At 47.2% G+C, this 6,330-nt stretch overlaps 1 non-coding gene across 1 annotated transcript; it reads left to right on the top strand.

Moving 5' to 3' along the window:
• The first annotated feature begins 5,556 nt into the window (after nucleotides 1-5,556).
• trnar-ucu (transfer RNA arginine (anticodon UCU)) lies at nucleotides 5,557-5,645 on the top strand. The gene is given in 2 exon segments: nucleotides 5,557-5,593; nucleotides 5,610-5,645. It is a non-coding gene; the product is annotated as a tRNA-Arg (tRNA).
• The last annotated feature ends 685 nt before the right edge of the window (nucleotides 5,646-6,330 follow it).

The following is a 6,330-nucleotide window of genomic DNA, read 5'->3' as shown; positions in this document are numbered from 1 at the left end:
GACCCTTTATTTCCCATCTGTATGAATATTTGTGCAAAGGTGCTTCGTAGTGCTTGTTTACTCATATCCTGTCTTTGAGTTAGTTGATTGAGTTTTCACGACGTGCAAGAACCTACAGCTGTATTCATGGTGAAAGCTATTGGCCTATATTATGTGATATATATTAAGGTTGTATATAGGTTATATATAAAGGTTAATACTTTCTCGATAAATAAATCTAACCTGAGAAGGTTAAAAACTTCAGACAGAAAGAGATTGCCTAGCATCCATCCATTTTCTGTAATCTCTTATCCTTTTCGGGGTGGCGGGGGGTCCGGAGTCTATCCCAGAGGCTACGGGTGCAAGGCAGGGAACAACCCAGGATGGGGCGCCAACCCATCGCAGGACACACTTACACACCATTTACTCACACGTGCAGGAGGCTGCCTAACAGAAGATCCTAAATAAGGTCCAGTATCCAATTCTAGTTTTATATAGCGCCTTTCACAACAGAGTCGCCCCAAGGCGCATTACATGGGCGTATTGTTATACATTCCCACGCAAGAATCATTCAAAAAACAGGAAGAAGGGAAGACAAAGAAATGAAAGAAAGAAAGTCAGATGACAACAGAGGAGAGAAACCAAAAACTCCCAAGTAGGGAGAAAAAAATCCTCTAGGGGTCCAAGGTCAACTGGCTGCCCCCCCAGGCATTGTTCAGTACACTGGGTTTTGTTTAATAAAAATCTAAAAAAAAAGTCTCTAATTTAACCTTAGTAAAAAATGTCTTGTGAAGTATTAAGTGGAAGCAAAACATTTGCCTAAATGAATTAAAAATAGCAGCAGTTTTGAGACACGCACACGTATATAAAGGTGAGAGCAAAACCTGGGTCCGAGCACAGTGTCAGGTCATTTACACGGCGCCCCCGGAACATTTCGGGGGGGGTTATGAACCTTGTGGACGTTTCTGCTGAACGCGGGACTGGCCGCGTCACACAGAAGTCTGTCAGCCCTGCCGTTCCCCAGCTCTTTCCTGAGCGGGGATCTTTCAGAACGGCTGCCCCATAGACGTGAAGACAAAGAACAGGGACAAGGCGGGATAATGTGAGCGAATGACTGACATCTCATTTAAAGGCCAATGTGAAACTTCCTTCACTCTGACCTTGCTGACACGCTTGTTAATCCTGGGTCTTCTGGGGTCTGGTCAGTGGGAACCTCATGGGAGGGAACGTGCGGAAATGGCTTTGCTGAGCCACGGGAGAGACTCAGTCACCCTTGACTTTGCACATCATGTCAGCAATGTGAGAAGGAAACGTCCATTCATAGTTTACAAGGGAGCATTTTGTAATCTCACCTCCGCTAAGGCCTACTATGACGTTAACTGCTTAGCAGGCCTTCTGTGCAAGATGACAAATTGTAGCCATTTATGCTTTTTTTTTTTTTTTAAAGGACAATTTAGGGTAAAGGACCTTGTCTCAAAAGGGACTGGAGTGGGGCGACGACTTCTGCGAAAAGGCCATGAACACAACGTGGGTGGGTGGGTGGGAGCCGTCTGCGAGAGACAAGATTATGGCTGAAATCCTGCATAACATTCAGCTAGGCTAATGCCTGGTGGTCACATTGGCAGGAGCTCGGGAGAGAGAGAGAGAGAGCGAGAGAAGAGAGAGAGAAGAGAGAGTGAGAGAGAGAAGAGAGAGAGAGAGCTCCCCATGAAAAATGACAGGACTGGATCTCAGCAGCCTCCAGAAAGAAATATTAAACAGTTATTTCTAAAGCTAATATTTTATCCCTGACAATGGCCAGTCATCATAATTACTGACTGGCTGGTCAATGGTTATAGGCAGGCCGGATTTTCCTGGGGAGGGGCTGTATTTGTATGGTAATAGGCCTTCACCTGCATCACATGACAAAGGAGAACAGATCCAACCGTCCGCCGAGAGTTAAGGGCCCTGGCACCTGAATAATGAACACATCTGGAAATTATATACTACAAACTAAAATGTTCCTCATATTCAGCGTCAGGCTAAGAAGCCTTTGCCCGTATCTATAATTGCATCTGTAGTGCGTTGCGTGGCGAGGGTCACTCAGGAAAGGGGGTGGGCATATTTTGCTGGCCTGGCCGATATATAAACCGGGGGCCATCTAAACCCGGACGCAGCACGCGGGCCGCTTAAGGTCCAAAAGGTACCGTAGCGCAAATGGCAGCACATTGTAGGAAGTGCTTGCAGCGTGTTTAGCCTCGCATAAGCACACGCTGCATTTCACCCGAGGTCCACGTTCCTTGCATCTCCTGCTGGGGCTTCTCCCCTTGGGGAATAACTGACATTAGTATTTCGACCCCCCCACTCCAAGTCCTCGGACACGTGCATGCCAGCACACACTCCCCCCCCCCCCGCCCGCCGCCTGGAGTTATGAAATTTGTGTTCCACTACGTGGTCTTATCTCTTCTCCTTTAAATTACTCACTCAGGCGAAGGAAACTCATCTTCTTCATGCCGAGTGTCACCAGCCGACCAGAAGGCTTTTAAATAACTGCGGCCCCCTCTTTGAAACCATACCCCTGTGTTTCAGTTTGCCGAGGAAAACTCGACCTCCGCTGAGGTGGCAGTCAGCTTCATGAGTCGCAATTACATGGCCCAATACGGCAATTACATTTCAATGTAATTACATTATAGGAAATTAATTGGATGCACTCACATTGGATTAACTGTATGCAGTCACTGGTCTCGTGCCAGCTGTATATATTAATTACACATTTATAAATCACAACAGTGTCCTTATACCATCAGCAATGTGCTTGGATTTGATATGGTCACATGACTAAGTCTCGCTCGAAACTGACAGGCGTCAGTGGGCAAAGTCGTCATGTAGAGAACGATCGCCGGCGGTTATCGGACTTGCAGCACCGTGCAGGGGAACGGAAATCCATACAAATCCCATCCACGACTCTGCTTTCCCACCGCGTCAAAGTTCTCACAGGTCAGCAGTTTATAGCAAGGAGCACTAAGCGGGGGGAAAAAAGGAAAGAAAAATATTGTTTTTGTGACATTATGCGTGCCAGAGAGAGAGAAAAACAGCTGAATGGAAAAAGCTTGTTACAGGTTGCTTTCTTTACTGGTGAAGTGTCTCGCAAAGAGCACTCATACAGAGTCAGGGATAAAGAAATATGTAATGTATCAAATTTTATATGAACATATTAGGTCATACGGCATCCCTGCTGTAAAACAGAGTTGAGCGCCCAGCATAGATATTGGAGCTTATAGCAGAGATGAGGTTGGGGTCAGAACTGATCCCTTAAATAAAAACTTGAGATTTCCCTCCATTTAAGGTGATGAGGTAGCAGAATTTGCAATGCAGCACATCACGTAAGGCAAGTAGGCTACATGAAACCTGCGTGCAGTGCCCGGTATTTACACCCCGCTGCATCAAATCCACCTGCAGTGCCCGGTATTAACACCCCACTGTATCACAGCCGCATGCAGTGCCCGGTATTTACACCCCGCTGCATCAAATCCACCTGCAGTGCCCGGTATTAACACCCCACTGTATCAAAGCCGCATGCAGTGCCCAGTATTTACACCCAGCTGAATAAAGTGCGACAAAAATGCCATCAAACTGTATGATGAGTTAAGACAATAAATCCAAACTATACCAAAATGTGAGACCAATCAATGTGAACTCCATGCTGCAAAACGACAGGAAAACTTTACAACTTAAACCATACGACTTAAACCGTATGACTGAAACCATACGACTTAAAGGCATGACTCTTGACAGCATACCGTTTTTGCCCTCCTACCAATAAAGAAAAATAAGTAATGAGTCTGAGATGGGAGCACAGAATGTCCCCTGGGTTCCCCTCCGCAGGCTGCTCACATTAATCAGAAATCCTGGAAAAATCACACTTCAGCAGCCCGTACAGACCGACATTTCTGCCGAAACAATTCACGTCACGTGCTCCCCTTAAGGGTACAACAGCCGGGACCAAAGCCGTCCAGCAACAAGTCCAGGGTCTCAGCCAGTGGCTGGCTGCCGCTCTGACACTTGGCAGGGAGGATCAGCAGGTAGGACTGTCACATCCTGCCCCCCCCCCCGTCCCCAGGTTCTGATCCAGCTCTGAGTTTACACTTTCACACTGTGCTGGAAAGGCAGATACTGCTGTAGAACATGAACTTCCAACAGAAAAGAATCAAAGTGTTTTCTGATCAGTTTAACTTTGACGGGGTAAAGGAGTGAGATAAGACCCCACCAGGGGCTTATAGAGGGGTGGGGCCACAAGGGCACAGGCTCCCAGCTGAAAGCTGATTGGCTGTCCCTTCCCTGTCACTCACTGACTCAAAACACATCATTGGCTACTGACAAGGTCGGCCCCTCTGTATGAACTATAGCTCCTTTTATATTCCTCCTTTAAAAAAACATCCTAGAACTGCCACTGAACCCAACAGTAACTAAGTAAGGAGTCTGTGACTATGCATTACACCTATTCACTCCTCAATGCAGGCATCCAGAATGATAAATTGCTTCTACCCTCAAAAGAGATACAGCTGTCGGCAAATGTATAGGAAGACAGAGAGTCAATCAAGGCGTATCACCATGCTGTTAGTCAAAACATTTTATAACACGAATTATGCCAATAAGGACGACTCGGAAAAGAGCTTAAGAAACATTCACCGGCATTCAGTCGCAGAGGCTGTACATGTAATATAAGATAATTGCTGGGAAAAGGTTCCTATAGCGCGACAGACTGGAGAAAAACAAAATACTCTTCTCCGATGTTTCTACCCTCTTTAGATCCTTCACAGCTCCGACGACAGTTGGGGAGCTGGTGGGGCTTCTTCTCCACTGAAAAGATCTGAGAAGCCCTTAACCCCCGATTGCTCCAGGGGCTCTGCACGCTAACCGACCCTGAGCTGTGACCCCCCCCCCAAAGCTTGCTCTCACCTGCATGTGCGTCAGCGAGTCCTACAGAGAACAAGATGGGCAACGCAAAAAAGAGAATTTCACCACGGGAATGAATGAAGGATCACTTTACTATGGAGTTACATTCTGATAAACCTATTGTGAGGCAAAAATGCATTTTAATACAGTACGTCTAACCTAACAAACGTCATAGCCTAGCCTAGCCGACCTTAAACCTGCGTAGAACACTTGCATTAGCCTACGGTTGGGCAAAATCATTAACACAAAGCCTATTTCATATTAAAGTGTTGGATATCTCATGTAATTTATTGAATAATGTACAGAAAGTGAGAAACAGAACGGAACTGGAATACAGATCGTAAAGTCAGAATATCGTAACACGGACCATGAAACCCGGTCAGCGTCTGTACATATATCTGCCATAACTTCTTGTCCAGTATAGGACATAGTGAACCTGCAGTTAGTATCAGGAAGCAGAGGGTGCAGGCAGTGGGGGGGGGGTACTTACAGGAAACCACACAGGACATGCAATGACCATGCCATGGTGTGTGGGGGGGTCTATGGCACAAACCACACAGGAGAGGCAGAGACCATGATCTGGGGGGGTGGGGCTCTAAGGCACAAACCACACAAAACAGGCAGAGGTTACAACACGGTGGGGGCTCTGTGGCGCAATGGATAGCGCATTGGACTTCTAGACTTTGAGTGGGGCCATTCAAAGGTTGTGGGTTCGAGTCCCACCAGAGTCATAGACTTTTGGAGGGGCGGGGTGTGGATCTCACCTGTACGTGCGTCTCAAGGAGAGCAAGATGGGATTTATGAAAAGACAGCTTCCCCCCCCCCCCCACAGCTATGAAAAAACCATCACTATTTTATTAACGCCATGATGCCAAATTCCTGCCTTCCGAATCATTCCAAAAAGGTTCCTGCTTACGATGGCGCAGTTTCAAAGGTACTGCAGAGCCATTTTGTAAGCATCTGCTGGTCACTTTCTACACGTGTAAAGAGGACTCAACCTGAGGAGACAGATTAATGTGTTTTTTCACACCGGAGGAAATGATACCTGATGTTGTGAACGACAACATCCGAGGTGTCAGACCCATCATTATGAAATTTTAAGATGGCCGGTGTCTTCCGTTAGACAGTAATGGCAGTCATCCTTCACGCCGCGAAATGGGAATTGGGAGAAATCACCAGCGTTAAGTCAGACACGGCACCTTTCCATCCCTCCCAGGCTTGTGCCGGGGTAGATCTGTGCGATCGCCTTCGGCCTACAAGCCAGAGCCCCCCCCCCCCCCAGGATAACGGGGGAGAGGCCAACACAGATGCGGGTTGGGAACTTGCAGGTGGGGGGAAAAACAGGATAATGGAGGACATTTCCAGAGACGGGCTCGTTCCTGGTGGGTGAGGTGAAGGGAACCGCGAAGGCAGTCA

The sequence above is a fragment of the Paramormyrops kingsleyae genome, chromosome 24 (assembly GCF_048594095.1).
Source record: "Paramormyrops kingsleyae isolate MSU_618 chromosome 24, PKINGS_0.4, whole genome shotgun sequence".
NCBI lineage: Eukaryota > Metazoa > Chordata > Actinopteri > Osteoglossiformes > Mormyridae > Paramormyrops > Paramormyrops kingsleyae.
Note: the sequence above shows the minus strand (reverse complement) of the source record. Positions and strands in the feature narration are given on the sequence as shown.